Source organism: Pinus tabuliformis, chromosome Q, assembly GCF_031772625.1.
Source record: "Pinus tabuliformis cultivar Carrire ecotype Pingquan chromosome Q, CPIR1, whole genome shotgun sequence".
NCBI classification, from domain to species: Eukaryota; Viridiplantae; Streptophyta; class Pinopsida; order Pinales; family Pinaceae; genus Pinus; species Pinus tabuliformis.
The window spans coordinates 1,107,899,697-1,107,919,183 of NC_142296.1; positions in this window are offsets into that span (position 1 = coordinate 1,107,899,697).

The window sequence follows — 19,487 nt, forward strand, 5'->3', positions numbered from 1 at the left end:
TAATCTCTCCATATCTTCAAAATGAGCAATAGCCTATGCTTGCTTGCAACATACTCAAGAAGAACTTGAGGATTGGCTGCCAGGTGTTGGTGGGCATAAATGAGATCCAATGGTTCTATTGGTTTTGCCCTTATCATCAGGGGCTCACTTAGCTGCTTTGCCATGATTTTCTGAATTTCCACTGCCCTCTTTTCTTCATGGTTTAACCAAGAAGCCATAGCCATGAGCTGTAGGTATCCCATTGTAGTATTTGGATCCCATAAATTCATGTCAGGAAGTTCCATGTTGTGAAGGTAAAATTCTGCTAGTTTGGCTTTATCCTCGGCCGAACTATTATCACATAAATGCATAAATTGGACATAGTCTTCAAATGGTGTTGTGCCCCTCTAGGCCAATGTGTTAATCTGGAATTGGAGCCACTGGTCTTTGAGATACAATACATATGATCTAGCTGGTTGTCTGGACTATAAGGCCTCCATTGCCCAGCTGGCCATGCAGACCATCTGGGCTCTCTTTTCCTGCAGTTGCCTTTTCAAAATAAACACTTCAGTTGCTGCCTGAGATTCTTTTTCTTGCCGTTGTTTCATCGGTGTCTCACTATCTGTCTGTAGTTCTTCTTCTTGTTGTTGTTTCTCTGTTGCTTCACTATCTGCCTAGTGTCCCTCTTTTTGTTGTTGTCCTTCGAAAATTGGCAGCTTGTCTCCTCCTTGAGGTCCCCTTTCCTGTAGCTGTTTTTTCAACAGTTCATTTTCTTCCTGTAGTTGAGCTTTTCTAATGCTCTCTATGTACCTTACCATGCCCAATTCTCTGCTCATCTCTCTCAACCTATTTTCCATGTGCCCTATATCTTCATCCCCTTTAGATTTGGCAATCTGCATCTAGGTCTGGGTCCTGACTCATTCCTTTTCTATTTCAAAGAAAAGAGGCATTGTGAATTTTTGTGGGACGATCTTCCCACCCTCTAGAAGATTGTAATAGGAGCCTAAATTAGGCTGATGGCTTGGCTCAGGTATTTCTTTGGCCTTACCTTCCTCTTGGGACTCTTCTTTTGCCTTCTTTTCCAATTTTTCAATTTCTTTGAGCTTGGCCAATGTCTCCTATAGAGAGGTTTGTGCCTCTTGTAGGACTTCTTTAGAGTCCATCAATTTGATCATTTCCTTCTGGGTGGAGGTCTTAGGACTCCCTCTCTCGTAGGCGATAAATATTTTGGAGGGAGATTCCTCTCTTGTCACAGTAGGTGCATCATCAATGATAATCAGTTTTTTTGATGGTGGTTGTGGCTTGCCTACCTTAATTCTGGTGCTCCTGCAAGCTTTGAAATACATATATGTCTCCCTTTCTCTTTTCCCCTTTTTCTTAGCCATAGTGCCCAATGAAGCAAGGAGAGCGGCTGCTTCCTTTGCTAGTGTCTCAGGGGACACTTCTTCTTGTTGTTTTTCTTCTTCATCCTCTGCAATTTTGCCTCTGTTTGCTGCCTCTGTTTTTTTTCTGTTGTCTTTGGTGGTGTCTTCTCCTTTTCTTGCTGAGTCTCTGCCTTTCCTGTGGTAATCTTTTTCTGAGCTTTCTTGGGCTTCTTCTTCTCAGCTTTTGTCCTCTTCCTCTTCTCTACTTTTGATGTTGTTTTCTTTTCTACCTTAGGTTCAACTGTGATTTTGTCTGGTTTATGTTCTTCTTTCTTTTTTCCTCTTTTTCTTCTTTTATTTGAATATTTTGTGCTTCCTCATGAATTTCCTTGCCATGTTCCCATGTTTGCTCCTCCTCTTCACTGCCAGATGGGCTGAGGTCATTAGTAAGAGTTTTGATGTCATCTTCTCTGAACATGTTCTTGAAAATTTCCCAGGCTATAGGGATGGTGTATGTGTGTAGGGCATTCTCTACCAACAATTTGATGAGCCCATGGTGGGCCATTTGGTCTAGAACCCCTGCATTCAATTTGGTGCCACACTCTATCAAAGATTAGAGGAGAAAATATGGCAGACTGAGTTTTCTAGCTGCAGGTAAGTCCATTCCATATCTTAATTCATGCAATAATCTAAAGTGATAACCATAAACTATACTGAACCTTCCTTCACAAGAGATATATTTCATGATTTGGTAGCTGACCTCAACCCATGGATGAGGTAAAATTTCCCTTCTGACCCCATTCTCATACTCTACAGGATTTTCATCAAGCTAAAAAAATGTCTTTTTAGCAATCTGTCCTAATGGTTTTTCTTCTTTGCTCCAGGGGAGCCCAAGTGGAAGATCTGTGACTCTGCTGATGAATTCTAGTGTAAGCTCTATGGTCAAATCCCTAAAACTGACTATAGCATGGGTTTTTGAATTTGGTCTTAAGGATATTAAAAATTCCTCTGTCACCTCCTCATCATATCCATGAATTTTCTCAAAGAAAGGCTTCCAAGTTGCCCTCGTGAACAGCACTACCACTTTTGGGTGTTCATCCAATTTGTTGGAGTTCAAAGGCTCCTTTCTCACAAAACTTCTTGGCATGGTGTTTAGTGACTGCTGGAAATGTTCAGGTGAGGAGGAAGGCAACAAACCTCAAGACTAAAATCAGAGTAATAGCCAAGGTTTATCTTTCTGAAACCAGAGAGGGAATTTATCGTGTTCTTTTTTCACAACATCAATTTGCAATTTTTCCTTCCCTTCAACCCAGTTCTCAACTTGAATTTACTTCTCGGATTTTGGAAGAAATCAATATTTTGACAAAACAGAGAATATATAAAACAATGTTTTTTCACAGAGTAGACAGACTTGCAACCTTATTTTTTCACAGGCTTGGTTTCTATGGTTGCATCCCTTTTTTTTTACAGGAGAATATAGGAAAGGGAAAAAAACTAGATTTTTGAGTGCCGAGAAGAAAATTGAGAGACTGTATGGAATTCAGGAAAACACAAACAGACTTTTCAGCTCTCGTTCCTTTCTTTTTTCAACCCAATAATTTTCTTCTAATCCACCACCTTGTATAGATATATCACATGCAGAGTGGGTTTCTGAGCCTACCTCTTTTCAAGCTCGAATTTGACAAAAATTCCAAATTTTTCCTCTGCAGAGCTGCTCTCTGGCCTTCCTATAGAAGGCCTCCTGTAGATGGTGTTCCTGCTCCTATAGAATGCAATAATGCTCCTGTAGAGCCTGATAAGTAGGATGGTTTCGAAAACTAGCAGAGAATGACTGGTTCGTTGTTCTGAAGGTGGTAGGTGAGTGCTGTAGTCGAGAACTCGTCGGTGCAAATGAAAGAAAAAGGTGGTGGAGGCTTAGAATACACTGTACTTAAGCTAATGGAATCATCTGTGATGATGAGGTGAGGTGGCAAGATGGGTACAATATCCCCATCCGGATCGTTGGTCCTACTCAAGTGCCATTATGGTATTTCATGTCGCCTAACTGCCATCACTTCCATTATTCTGTTATACGCCACAACCACTACCGATTCTGAGCTTTTTTCTTCTCGAGTTGACAGGCCACACATGCTGATTGCGTATCTAAACTACTGTTTGAATGAGACAAAGCTTGTTTGAACTCAACAAGGGTGATTTGAACTGAACGAGGGTGATTTGAGCTGAAAGAGGGTGGCTAGTTAGCTGGCCACCTATTTCATTTAATCATGACCATCCCAATAGTTCATGCAGTTCCTAAATAATATTCATTCAACAAAGGAACAACTTTAGCCACTTACTTGTTAGTCGCCGTTGTGCTCTGCATGCTCGGACTTTGGCACTTCATTTTCTCATTGCTACTGTTGCTAGTGCTTTGCATGCTTGGAATTTGGCACTTCATTTTCTCATTGCTGCTGCTGCTACTGCTCATGGCCTCTAAACTGGTGGCTTATGCTGGTGATTTTTTGATTAGGCTCTACTCCTTTCATGTTGCATACATCTTGGCTGCACTAACCCTATCTCTAGAGCTTGTTATTTTAAAGGGATCAGCTGGTACAGGAACCCTGCAAGATTTCCTGTAGTTGCTTCTCCTTCTCAAATTTCAGGCTGATGCCTGAGAAGGGGCTGAAGAGATAGATGAAGAAGGTTCTTAATGAAAGGAATAACAGCTGGAAGGCATAAGGTAAGAACAAGTGAACAATGTTGTTGTTTTATTCATTATTTTTGTTTTTGTTTTTTTCCTTTTCTTAAAAAAAAAAACAAACACAAGAAATATAATTCTGTGTTTTTGTTTGCGTGCAAGGAAGAAAAAGCGAGTGGAAATGTGGGTTTGCAGGGATGTAATGGAGAATCAGGAGGGTGAATGGTGGCAGGGAGGTCCACAGGCCTTCTGAACAAATTTCTAGCCCTTGGTTTATTTTCTAAACTTGATTTTGAGATGTCTGTGATTTTTACAAGAGCCTCCTGTAGAATGTGTAGAGTTTCCTGTAGGATGCGAAATCTTCAGGACAAGTGAGACCAAGGCCTAGGAAAAGATAATGGTGATGAAGCAATGGACTATGAAGGGTGTATGCAACCTAGCTATGTCCTTTTCCCTTTGTGACCCTCCTGCAATCTGTAATGCATTCAAAAGAAGTTAGTTTTTTTCTATTTTTTTCTCTTTTTTCTTTCCCTTTTTTTCTTTCTCTTTTTTTTTTTGAGATAGCTGGGATACCTCCAGGAGGTTTTCAGCCTCACTGCCTGCATTGGATGCCTCCAAGAGGTTTTCACCGAGGGATCTTTGATTCCTTTTTCTATTTTTTTTCTCTGTATATATATATATATATATATTTTAGATCAGTGTGTGGGTGGAGTGGAGACAGAGACCTGCTCCACTACCAACACTGCTTTACCTAGATTCTCAATGAATTCCTTCTTGGAAAGGGGCTTCCTCTAGATCTTCAACCTATGCCCATTGACGAGTATGGGGATGGCTTCTTCGTCGATGGTCCAGATCAGAGGTAAACCATTGTCATTGCGTTTTTCTACTTTGTATGATCCCAACCATCTTGTCCTCTGTTTGCCCTTGAAATCTTTATATCTTGAATCATACAGCAGTGCCCAATCTCCTTGCTAGAATTTTTTTTTTGAGGTGTTTGTCATGCCATATTTTTACTTGAAGTTGGATTGCCTCTGAGTGGAGAAGGGCCTGTAATCTCTGTTCATCCAATACATTTAGCTAAAGCAATCTTTCCTTTTGTGCATGGCTGAGATTTAGGTCCAGCTAAGCTACCATCCTTAATGTCTTATATTGAAATTCTATTGAAAACAGAGCCTTCTTCCCATAGACCAACTCATAGGGTTCGAACCCTGTGGTGGTTTTCCAAGTGGTGTTATAGGCCCCGATGGCCTCAACCAATCGATCTGCCCAATATTTTCTATTGCTGCTCACTACCTTAGTCAAAATCCCTTCCAAAGCTCTGTTAGTGACTTCCACCTATCCATTTTCTTGCGAATGATAAGGGGTAGAAGTTCTAAGCCTAATGTTGTGATGTGTGAGCAATTATTCAACTAGATTGGAGGTAAACTAACTCCCTTGATCTGTGACTAACTCTCTTGGATAGCCGAACTTGTAGAAGATATTTTCCCTCAAAAACTCAACTACCTTTTCTTCTGTTGTTGCCATGATCATCTTTGTTTCTGCCCACTTTTTCCGATAATCATTACAAACAATTATGTAAGATTTTTGTTTTGAAGGAGGGTTGATAGGACCAAAAAAGTCCATGCCCCACTTCTCAAATGGCTCGAAAGTCAATTGAGGTTGCAGGGGCATCTCATCCCTTGGAGTAGGTTTCCCCATCCTTTGACATCGGTCACATTGGCTGATATATCCCCTAACATCTTGATGAAGAGTGGGCCAATAGTAACCTAATTGTATAATTTTGAAGGCAGTCCTCTTTGCTGCAAAATGGCCCCCAGAGGGCCCAACATGATAGTTTAGGAGGATTTCAAAAACTTCCTCCTCCCTGACACATCGCCTCAAAATCTAATTTGGGCCAATTTTAAAAAGATTTCCCCCAATCTAGGTGAATGGAGCACTTTTCCTCACGATTTGCTCTTCTCTTTTGAGGACAGGTGTGGCGAAAACTGTGATGAAACCAAATAATTTGTTGTATCAGCAAACCATGGAGAGAGTACTAAAATAGAAAATAGGTGTTCATTTGGCATTTGATCATCCATGATTCCTTCTTCACCTACAGGTAGATCTAGTCTAGACAGAAAATCAGCAACAACATTTTCCTTACCTGGCTTATCAACCATGGTCACATCAAATTGCTGCAATAAAAGTAACCATCTAATGATACAAGCATTTACATCTCGTTTATTCATCAAATACCTAATTGTAGCATGATCAGTGTGTATGAATGTTTGATAGTCAGTGATGTAGTGTCTAAACTTATTTAGGGAATGGACTACAGCTGGGAGCTCCTTTTCGGTTACAGTGTAGTTTAGTTCTGCCTTGGACAAATTTTTACTTACAAAGTATATGGCATAAGGCAACTTCTCATCAACTTGCCCTAAGGCTGCTCCTATCACTTTGTTCGAGGCATCTGTGTGAATGTGGAAAGGTAAGGCCGAGTTTGGACCTCTCAAAATTGGGGCAGTTACCAGTTTACCTTTCAAGACATCCAGAGCCTCTTGACAGTTGTCAGTCCATATGAACTCAGCATCTTTTCCCAAAATACCAAACAATGGAGAGGCCAACTTAGTAAAATCCTTAATGAATCTTTGATAATACCCTGCTAAGCCTAGAAAACTCTGAACATCTCTTACCATTAGAGGAGGTGGGATCCTTTGGATGATAGAAATCTTGTTTGGATCCACCTGTAATCCTTGCTGAGAAACTGTATGACCTAGCTCGGTCCCTTTAGACATCAGGAATTCGAATTTTTCAAGACTAAGGGACAGGTTCATTTCAATACACTTGGCTAAAACATTTCCCAGGTTAGTCAAAGCTTCCTAGAGGTTATAACCATAAGGGGTAAAGTCATCTATATAGATTTCAACTTAATCATGAACTAGTTCAACAAATATGCTCAGTACTGTTCTCTGGAAAGTGGCGAGAGCATTACACAACCCAAAAGGAAGGACCCAGTATGAAAAAGTACCCCAAGGATAGGTGAAAGTGGTATTATCTTGGTCTTTTGGGCTGATTTGGATCTGGTTGTACCCACTAAACCCATATAGGAAGGAGAAGAACTTCTTCCATGCCAGGCCATCTAACACATGATCTATGAAAGGCAAAAGGAAATGGTCCTTCTCGGTGGCCTTGTTTAGTTCCTGATAATCTACATAGATTCTCCACTTCCCATTTCTCTTTGGCACTAGCACTAAAGGAGAAACCCATTCGCTGTCAGAGATGGGTAGATGAATCCCACATCTAGAAACTTTTGCAGTTCTTCTTTGACAATGTCCTTAAGGGTTGGATTCATCCTCCTTTGAGGCTGCCTGACTAGTTTACAATCTTTTTTAATGTGAATGTGATGAGTATAGACTGAAGGGTGGACTCCCTTCATCTCCTTAATGCTCCAATTAAAAGCATCCAAGTGATTTTTCAATAAGCTAAATAGTTTTTGAGAGATTGAATTCGGATAATCCACAGTGTTCATCTTTTTCTTGTCGACGTTTCGAGTCTAGAGCAAGACTCATCATCAGGACTTGATATACAGAGAAGAGGAAAAAGCGCTGTGATAAATATGGTGAAGGATGATAGCTAGGAAGTTTTAGCCGACCATTGATCATTTAATAATTTATTAAATTTTATTATTTTAACCTATTAACTGAATAGCCCTAAACCTAGTTTTACTGTTGTACAGGTGAATGATGTTGTTTTACTAATATTAATAACTGGATGCATAAAGTATGCGCCGAGACGCTGTTTGTTTTAATTAACTTGGCTTTATTTTGAATTGGATTTTGAATATTGTATAATTAATAAGTTTTATATTGTGTAATTTATATAGATCTTGGTTGCTTTAATTAGTATTCACCTGTACAACAGTAAAACTAGGTTTAGGGCTATTCAAGTTAATAGGTTAAAATAATAAAATTTAATAAATTATCAAATGATCAATGGTCGGCTAAACTTCCTAGCTATCATCCTTCACCATATTTATCACAGCGCTTTTTCCTCTTCTCTGTATATCAAGTCCTGATGATGAGTCTTGCTCTAGACTCGAAACATCGACAAGAAAAAGATGAACACTGTGGATTATCCGAATTCAATCTCTCAAAAACCACTCCACAGAAACCTGCAATCCAAAAAAGCTAAATAGTTCTTTCTCCTGAGAGGTGGATAGGGATGAGTTGATATTCAAGGTTCTTTTTGGGCCAAATTCCACATCCTTAACTCGGAGAGAGGTCGGGTCAGCCACACAGAGATCAACTAAAGGATTGGCTTGGGTTTCTTCCACCAGCTCTTCTAATGGCAACCCATTGGGGGGTGGATTCTGAATCAAGTTCTCAATAAGATCATCCTCAATTTGTGGTCCCCCCATGGTAGCCTCTAGTGTAAAAAATGATGTGGAATAGACTTCATCCATGTCTTCCTACTCCAACCAGAGAGGTAAATCATGTTCTAGTAGAGGTTGGGCAGGAGGATATAGGACCAGCTACTTGGACATATGCCCATTCTTAATTTTCATGTTCCCAACTCGACAACTAATGTAGGCATCTGTAGTAGCCAACCAAGGCCTTCCTAGGATGAGAGGATACCCAGTGAGATTTGCCTTTGGCTGGAGAACCAAGAAATCAGTAGGGTACTTCCAGGAATCAATAGAGACCATTACATCTTCCACAATCCCCTCGGGCGTCACGGTGGAGCGGTCTGGTAACTATAGTACTGTTGAGGTCTTTATCACAGAACCCTGAAGGTTGAGTTTGAGCATAGTGTCCCTTGTCATCACATTCATGACAGCCCCTTAATCAATCAAGGTATGGGGGATTATGGTGCCATTGATGTGGACATCAACTACAGGACTCCCAGGGTCTAGATATTTTGGACAGATCACCTACCCAAACATTAGGTCAGATAGTTGTCCTATGACATTGATAGTTGGGGCATCTCTCTTGTGCCTGCTTGGGTGCCTGAAGCACTTCTCCTTGACCATCTTGTTGGATACAGGCACATCCTTTATGGCTTGGAGAAGTGGTATCTTTATACATAATTGTTTCAATTCTCCCAGAAGTTCAGTTTCTTCTGGGGTCTGTTGTGTGATTCCAGTTAGTCTCTTAGGAAAGGGTGGAATGACTTTTGGTTCAATTTCCTGATTTTTTTCCTCATCCTCCTTAGGAGGAGGTTGGCTATCTGGGAGAACCTTCCTAGATCATAGGTTAATCTCCTGAATCTCCATAGCATAGGTCAGGCATGATGTTTCTCCAGTATATACCTGTTGGGCTTGTCTATTATTAGGGTTCAAGTTCAGTTGAGCAAGTATTTGGGGTTGTCTTGGAGGAGTAGGAGGTAATGGCTATGGTTGAGTAGGTGGTGGAGGCAAAAGAGAGGAAGGAGAGTTGTACTGTGGCCTCCATCTTTGATGAGGTGCATTCCACTGAGGTTGTGGCTGAACATAAGAGTGAAATGAATGAGCAAGTGGAGGAGCCTGGTATTGAGGAGGATACAACCAAGGAGGGGGTGTGGGCCAAGAAAGATGAGCAGGGGGACCCCAAGAAGGCATGGAAGTGGCTTGATTGGGGTTGTAATAAGCCTGGGAGGTCCCTTGCATTCCCTACTGGTAAGATGTGGATCCATGTGGCCTCCTTTGGTTCATGAAATAGAGTGGTTCAATGGCTCCTTCAGCCCCCTGATATGCAACTTTAATTTCGGGCAAGGAAGGGCACTGATTTGTAGGATGGTCTTCTTCACAAACTAAACACACTTCTATAGAGTGCAATGGACATTTTTTCCTAGGATGCTTTCTAGCGCACCAGGGACAAAAGATGGCCAAAGCCCTCTCGGCTTCCTCTTGTTTCTTTTTGATATGCAAGTTATCCATTTGCATGGAAAGAGTCTGTCTCACCTCGCTCTTGAAATCTTCTTATCGATTATCAAGTTCATTTTTAAGGGATGAACTGGAGGAGGATGTACTGGCTAAAGGTTGACTTCCCCTACCTCTCTTTCTAGCTTACCTATAATGTTTTCTAAACATAGTCTTTATGTCATCATAAGGTATTTGGTAGATGTCTCCCCCAGCTAGTAGATGGATGGTATCTAGAAGGTCTTTAGGGACTCCTCTAAGCAAAACCAACTTCAGAGATTCAGGGTCATATGTGCACCTGTCCCTTTTATAACTGAGTTGAAACCTCTCTTCATATTCTTCTAAAGATTCATCACTCCCCATGGTCATTCGGCAGATTTCTTCCTCGGTATCCTTTGACCTATAGTAGTCCCGGTATTTTTTGTTAAAGGCTTGCTACATCTGAGTCCAAGTTGTGATGCTATTTCTAGGTAACCCCATGAACCACCATAAGGCTGCATCCTTGAGGGTAGTAGGAAATAGTTTCAACTTCTGCTCATCTTTTGCATAGTTATAGGTTCGACAGAGAATAGAAAATTCAAACAAGAAGGTATCAGGATCTTCGGTAGTCAATCCATGGAAGTGAGGTAAGGCTGAAGAACTTATGTTTTTCATTTTTGTGTTCCCATTGGTCTCTCGAATAAGAAAATAACCTTCTATTCTTTCCCCATTTCCTCTAACATTTCTGCTTTCAGCCATGGTCTCAGGAGGAATGGTTTCTTGCTCTTCTTCTGTTATAGGATCTTCGTATATCTATGGAGGTTCACCTATAGGTTCTTATGGATCACTACCACCAAATAAGAGAGAGGGTGACTCAGTGATGTGGTGGGGGTGTTGGGTGGGAATTTTCCTGAATTGTCTTTGTTCCTACGAGGCATGAAAGGAAATCCTTTTTGGGTGATTTTTGTTTTTTTTTCTATGTTTGTACCTGCAAAACTGAAATGGATTGAACAACAAATTGAAACTAACTAAAATAAATCTTGCTGAAATGCAAACTGTAGAATTGAAATGAAGGCAGGAAATGACTAATCTACTTTGCTGAAATGAAATTGCAGAATTGAAATGAAAGCAGGAAATGACTTATCTACTTTGCTAAAATGAAATTGCAGAATGGAAATGAAAGCAGGAAATATCTAATCTACTTTTGTATAAAGGAAATTGTAGAATTGAAATGAAACAACTAATCTACTTTTGCTGAAATAAACTACTTAGCATAATGTTGCAGTAGAAAATAGAAGAATGCAGTAATCAAAAAGTACTCTGACGCTTCCCAGGAAACGACGCCAAAAAGAGTGGTGAGCTCCAGTATTGTAGCAATAATGCTGCAACTCATGGGATTCCTTCTTTACTTTTATCATCCCGATAGTTCGTAACAAACTTGGAAGCGATGGTGTTGTATGCACAAGTACTAGCTTTTATCGCAGGCTATCACTTGTTCAGCTGGTGCAAGTTTGCTAGGAGCTCAAGCCAACTTCTATGAGTTCTCAGAAGAAGCTTTTACTGTGATGGAAGAAAGCTAACTCTATAGGGGCTATTCTACTTGCAAAAAAAGAAGGAAAACTGAAATGAAACGCAAACCCTAGAAAACCCTAGTTTACCCTCTAACCCTACTTTTGCAAGAAAAGTGATGGAAACTATTGAAATGGGTGCCATTTACTATTGAAAAGGTTAATTTCATTTATACAAGCTACTTCTAAAGAGAAATGAGAATAAATCATCTTTTTGTACTTTTGTGTATATTTATGTCGAACTATTATGCGTGTGATTTGACTGGTTGTGACTATGCAGAGGTTTGGTGGCAAAGGAAGATGGAGTTGGATTTTGCAGAAGGTGAGGAAGGTGTGGAGGGCTCCTAAGAATCCCCTAGTACCCTTCTGAAGACTTCCATTATGATCAAACTTCGAAAAATCACTCACAGGAATTTCTACCAAAGGCTGCAGGCGATCTATGGGAGGTTCTACAAAAGGATCTACAGGACGAGGCCAAAGGATGTTTTTGGAGTTTTGAAGGTGGAAAAATGATGGGAAAAGGGAAATGAAGGCTGGATGAAAGTGTTGAGGTGTCTAGAACTTGTCAAGGAAGTTCGGGAACGAAAGAGATGGTTGGATTTGTTCAAAGGGCAAGGAAGCAACTTTGTGAAAAACCGCAGAAATTAGGGCAGATTGGTGAAATGTGACGAATGAGTGGGGAAATCTTGGTGAAGTGAGTTGGTGATAGCTGTTTGATTGAAGGATAGTGAGTTGAGGTGTCCTACAATAGATCTGCACATTCACTTAGCAAAACTGACCATAGTAAGAATAAAAAAACAGAGTTTTGTCTAACTTAACCTAATTTCTTACCTAAAACCAGAGAAATTCTTAGTAGTATCATATGAACAGCAAAGCATGCGAGGAAAACATGGTAAATAAACAAGAAATTATCTAAGCATGTGAATCTTTACTAATGTCAACTCCTCCAACTCGAAATATCACACTAGCAGTTGCATTGGAAGAGCAAAAACTATGTTTTTGGTGGCAGTAGTAGTGCCTTGACCTCAAATCATGGTCCCAAGGAGGGAGAAAGGACATCAAGACTTTTTATTGACCTTTTCGGATCTTTTTCTATCACTACAGAAAACTACTTAAGCAACTTGAAGCAAAAACAACTATTCTAACCATCAAAAGCAACCTAATCTAATGAAGTAAAATGGACCTAAACAACAGAAATTATCTCATGAATGAAAGAAAAAGCATATAAATACACAAAGGAGGTGGTGGGAAGCTTGGGTTGGGCCCTAACGTAAGAGCTTCAGCCCTCAAGAAAAGATCAGTGTTGGTTCAGAACTTGGTTCATCTTCATTTATAAAAAAATAGCGGTTACATCACAAAATTGTCTTCAAAAAGAGCTCGAAAATGAGCTGAGTACAATGCTACACAAAAGTGCGAAAATATACTAATAACTAGCTAACATATTGAGGCTTGAACCATTATTATTTATAGAATTTGGGACTCCCGACAGTCCTCCTAAACTTAAGGAACTCGGCTGTCTAGAACTGAAGATAACAACAACCCTACTTGACTTGCTCGGCTGCCGCTTGGAATCATCAATGTGGGCCTTTGTACTCTGAGCTGTTGATGGAGAATTCAAGGAAGAGGTCATTAATGAAGGAGACACCCCTCCTACAATTTGTCATCCCTATTTCCTTGATTTTGGCTTCCATTTTGCTCATAAATTCCTGGTCCTTATCCAAAATTGTCCAAAAAAATCTGCAATAAACACTCATTAGACTACATGGCAAAGTGACTATCCCCATTCACTCTATTGACATAAATATATTCAAAAACATGCACAAAAATATTGAGAATGGTGGATTAAATGAAAATAATAGGCAGAATCAACCCATATAATTACCCATTTATGGGGCTCATCACAGTTGTTTAGCATTTTGGTTTATTGTTTGATCACATGGGCTTTGTCATGCTTTCCATTTAGGCAAGCCTAAGTGAACTTATTCCACAGTATTGTCCTTTCTACATGTGATTAATAAAATGGATTAGCTGGTTCTTACTTCTTTAGTTTACATGGCTGTTTGCTGAACCTTTCAATTTTCTTGTGTTGAATTTGTTTTTTCTTTGAATATCACTATTTTTCCTAGTTTGGAACATTAGAGTGGTATTAAAGCCCAAATCATAGCTTAGTAATGGGAGATTTTTCTATGAGTGAGGAGGACATGCATAATATCACCTACAAGAGAAAAAGGTACCGGAGCAAGGAAAGGGGGTTAGAGATTACACTAGACATTGAGGAGCATTGGAAGGAAATGGTAGTAAAGGATATGGTGGAGCCTAGGAGTAAGGAGGATATGGCCTTTGGCAGGCTCTTAAAGGCCCTCAATGATTTATCAAAGAGGCATAAGGAGATTTTCGATGAGATCAAATAATATAATCTAGACCAGAGCCTTCTGGGGAGACTTCTGGGGCCTCCCAATAGTATGACAACCCCTTATTGGCTAATCACCCACCATCCTAATGTGGGAAAACTAGGACTACGTTGCCATATTTCTTGCCATCAACACCTAGTGAGTAGATGGATTGGATGATAAAATTCCCATTGGGGAGTATTTCAGGGAGTGGAAGTCCATGGGGGAGGAGTTCAAGGCAACCCCATCTTTCAAAGACTATTTCCAGCTCAAACGGAATTAGAAGAGGAGAAATTATGGAGACGAGGGCACACAGAACTATGAGTTGCAGCGTACTATTGGGAGGATGTACTTCCCTACATATGATGGCATGACCAAGTGCACAACTTGGGCCTGGTGGAGAAGTTGGATACTTATTTCTCGCTGAACAAGATGACAGAGGTGGAAGCCATTAAAATGGCTACGCTACACTTGGAGGGGGAGGTGCATGACTCGTGATTTCGTGACTTATCTACTCTAGGGCATGCCAGCGTGACTTCCTATGAGGATTTCACTAGGATAATGGTGGATTAATTTCATCAAAGGGATCCAGAGGCTCACTTGACGGAGCTGACCCAACTCAGACAAACAAGTGATCTAGAGTAGTACATATTAGAGTTTCTGAGAGTCCTAGTCATGGTGTCAGATTTATAAGATGTTGGGAGGTGTACACATTTATTGAGGGATTAGTCGAGCCATTGCGTGGACTGGTGAAGTCACGCAAGCCCTCTACACTGTAGGAGGCCATGACATGTGCTCAAGACTTGCAGATGGCCATTTCAAAGACTCAGGCACCTATTCCTACACACACTACCTACCATCAAAACGGAACAGAGAACAACATAGGGATATGGGAAGCTAGATTTGGAGACCAGGAGGGATCTAAGGAGGAGGAAACCATGCTTTACTTATCGCAAGTTGTGGGCACCAAGCCATCAAAGGATAGCAGGAAATGCCCATCATATTGAGTTGTTTTTGGATAGTGACTAGGAGGACAATGTGGAGTTGGAGTATGGTGGGGAAGAATGTGAAAGTATGTTAGAGAGAGGACCACCACCACCAAGAGCACATGGAGGAGAATATTTCACACCATCTCTGGGAGTCCTTACTTCCTTATACGGGGTTTGAAATTTCTGATAATGAGGATCATAAGCATAATGCAGGGGAAGAGTGTCTCAGTCCTAGTATACAGTGTATCTACCCACAAATTCATCGATGCTTGGATGGTTCAAAGGAGGGGCATCACCACAATAGAGTTTAAGAGGTTTTTCATTCTGGTGCCAGGGGATATAACAATGCAATGCACTAGGTATGTTCCCGCCTTGACAGTGACCATGGGTAGCTACTCGATGATAGATCATCTCCTCATAGTGGATGTACCAAGCACCAACATAGTGATGGGTGTCTAGTGTTTATACTCCCTTCGTTCAGTCACAACTAATTGGAGGAAGTTATAGATGGATTTCATTAGGTCGGATGGCAAGTTAGTGCTCCTTAGGGGCATGCATTTGTATCCTCCTCAGACAGTTTCATACAGCAGATGGATGCATGGAGACATAACATGAACTGTAGAGATGAGGATTTCAGGGGCTAGGGGATAGGCCCAATCACCACACCTAGATATGAAAGCAATATTAGACATATATTCAGTGGTATCTGGGGACATTCCACCAAGGAAACCACTAGACAAGGGATTTGAGCACACCATTGAGTTGGAGTCGGGTGTGTAGTCAATGAAAACCACCCCTTATAGGCACCTTAAGGCCTATAAGGACGATATTGAGAGAGCCATCAAGGAGTTGTTGGCACTAGGCAACATTAGCCTAAGTTCTAGTCACTTTTCTTCTTCATTGGTGCTGGTGAAGAAGAAGGACGAAACCTTGTACATGTGGATCGACTAAAGAGTGCTCAAAAAGAAGATGTTGAAGAACCAGTACCTCATACAAGACATTGATTAGTTGATGGATGAACTTAGAGTATACCATCAGATCAGAGTGGGGGATCATGACATCCCTAAGACAACTTTCAAATGTCATTATGGGCATTTCGAGTTTTTGGTCATGCCCTTTAGGTTGACCAACGCACCTACCACCTTTTAGTCATTTATGAACCTGTGTTCTAGGAGAAATTGAGGAGATTTGTATTGTTTTTTTTTATGACATTTTGATCGATAGAAGTACTTGGGAGGAGCACCCACAACACCTGGAGGTGGTGCTACACATTTTGGAGGAGCAACAGTTTTATGCCAAACTGTCAAAATGTGAGTTTTTCCTAAATATGATGCTCTACTTAAGGCAGATCATTAGTGCAGATGGGATGAAGGTGCATGACGAGAAGAACAGTCTATTCTATATTATCGGGTTCTTAGAGATGTCACAGCATTGAGGGGGTTCTTGGGCATCTGCACCTATTACCAGAAACTCGTCAAGGGATTTTCGAAGTTGGAAACATCGCTCATGGACTTTACCAACAAGGGGGATTTTTTCATGGACGGATGGAGCATAATCAACTTCTAATCGCCCCAAGGAGGTGATGAGTAGTTATCCACTGTTGGCACTCCTGGATTTCACTCGGCCATTCACCGTGGAGTGTGATGCATCAGGAGACGGGATTGGAGCAGTATTATCCCGAGATGAACATCCCATTACTTTTGGGAGCTGGAAGCTCCTACCCCATGAGAAGTCATATTCTATATATGAAAAAGAGATGTTGGCCATTATGAATGCATTAAAAAAATTCTCATAGTACATGGTGGGTAACCGATTCTGGAGAAATACAAATCGCAATAGCCTTCACCACTTCTTGGGGCAGTAGGGCCTCAATGATAGACAACACAGATGGCCCAGTAAGGTGCAGACCTATGATTTTGATATCGAGTATGTGCTGGGAAAGTAGAACGTAGTAGCGGGTGCGCTATCAAGGAGACCTGCAGGCCTCTCACTCATGAGCACTTTCCATTACTAGAACTACCAATTTTTGGTAGAGTATACTAAAGACCGACAGTTGTGAGATACTGGAGGGGACACACACAGATGAGTGCTACCATCTGATTGTTAAGTTCATATACTATAAGGGGTGCATATGTTTGGTTCCAAGCTTGTAGTTGAGGGAGACAATACTCCACGTAGCACGAGATTCTCCATTGTTAGGGCAACATGGGTTTAGGAAGACGTACATGGAAGTTAGAGAATGTTTTACCTAGAAGGGTCTCAAGGGGGATGTGTTGAGGTATGTGTTCGAGTGTGAGGTATGCCATAGGAACAAAGTGGATTTGACCCATCCATCCAGGTTGTTATAGCCTCGTCCCATTCTTGAGGGTAGATGGGAAAGTATCTCCATGGATTCCATAACAGGTCTTCCCGCAGTGTAGGGCAAGGATTACATCTACGTGGTGGTTGAACAGTTGACCAAATATACCCATTTATTTTTCATACCGACCTGGTACTCAGCCTCATAGGTATCCAACTTGTTATTTAGGGTGGTTTTCTATTTACATGCACTCCCTAAGAACATAGTTAGCAACATGGACAATAGATTTCTGGGTGATTCTAGCAGGAGATCTTCAAGCTAGTGGGTACAAAGCTCACTTCGAGCATGAACTACCACCCCTAGAGAGATGGTCAGACTGAGCGAGATAACCAATGGTTGGAGGGTTATATAAGGAATTATGTGATTGGGAAACAAAAGGCATGGATTTGGTGGCTACACTTGGGTGAGTATTCCTACAATACTACTCATTATATGTCCATTGGTATGTCGCCTCTTCGCGCTTTATATTATTATGATGCATTATCTTTCACTAATATTTTTTTTGGAGATGGTCAGGCCCCCAAGGCCAAAGATTAGATCTTGCAGAGCTAAGAAATTATCAAGGTTCTTAAGAACAACTTAGTGATAGAGCAGAATCAATAAAAGATGTATGTTTATAAGAATCCAATTCAGAGGAATTTTAAGGAGGGAGACTTGGTGTAAATATGGCTACAACCATATAGACTATCCAAATTGAAGCAGAAGGCTGTTGAGAAACTACAATCATGTTTCTATGAGATGTATAGGATGATTAGAAGAGTTGAAGAGGTTGCATATGAGATGGAGCTTCCCCAGGGGAGTAGTATTGACAACATCTTCCACATTTCATGCCTCAAGAAAGTGTTGGGACAGCAGGTGATGACAGTTGTAGAGTTACCCCGACTAGATGATGAGGGGCATATGGTTTTGGAATCAGGTGCCACTCTGGAGACTCAAGAGAGGAAGCTAAGGAGTGGGAATATCAGGCAGTTTTTGGTGCATTGGGGGAACTTGCTCGATGAGGATGCCACCTGGAAGGGTGAGAAACTTTTAGAGCATCTGACGCTGAAGTTTCTTGAGGATAAGGAACATTAGGGATAGGAGGAAAGAATATCACTTCCTAAATTATTTATCACAAGTTTAATTTCCAACAATTTTGGATATTTTTTTTGGACCTTGAAACCAATTGAATTTCGACTTAAGGACTTAGGAGAGAAAGAGGATGAATTATTTTGTTAGTGGAATGTGGGGGCCATCGACATGCGAAAAATGCACTTGGAAAATTGTGGAATTTGAATAACCTTGGAGGGGAAATCGAATGCAGGGAAAAGGGGCCCACATGGGGAGGAGAGGCCCCTAAAATTATAAATAGGAGAAGCTCATCTACTCAAGGGGTCTTTTTTCTATCAAACTCACTTTGTTTCTTGAGCTGCTTAACCGGGTTACTTGTTTTTTAGCATCGATTTTTCCAAGCGGAGAACTCAAAATTTCTTCGGGGGACTTTGAGTTCCACCTTAGGAAGGAAAATCATACCACCTTGGAGGAGAGATGGAGGGATTTCAGAGCTCATATTTCAGCCTTTGTCTCCGCTAGTGCATATTTCTGGATGATGCGGGAAGCGAGCAAATAGGAGTTCTTTCAGGGATCATCCATGAATAATTTAGCGAGAGAATTTTGGGATTGGAGCTTTAGTGGAGGATCAACATTTTGGAGGAATTTTAGAGCAAGATATTGCTGCTAGTGGGAAGAACAATTTGCAACTTCCTGGGCCTACATAGAGGGATTTCATTGGGCACATGTGGGAGCTTGAGGGATGAGTTAAAGACCTAGAGATTTCCAGGGAAATAAGGGAAATTGTGGAGGGAGTATCTCATCCTTTGGGAGTGATTTGTGGGGATTTTTGAGCAAGCTACATGCAAGCCATATTTCCAAACACATGGAGGAGGATGTGGTAATTGGGGGATGAATTTCGAAGGGCAAAACCAGGGAAAACCATTTATGGGTTTTGGTGTGTTTTGGTGGAGGAGCTTGAGGCTAATTTTGTAGAACTTTCTAAGCACTGGAGGTGGGATTCTAATAGTTCCTTTCCAACAGAAAATGCAGATTTGTAGGTAGCGCAGAGCATGATTGGAGCAAGAGTTGTTTATCATTTGGGCTTATTGTTTGATCACTTGGCCTTTGTCATGCTTGCCATTTAGGCAAGACTAGGTGCACTTCTTCCACACTATTATACTTTCTCCAAGTGATTAATAAAATATCTCAGTTGGTTCTTACTTATTGAGTTTACATGGGCATTATTCTTTTTTTCAGTTTTTTGGTGTTGAATTT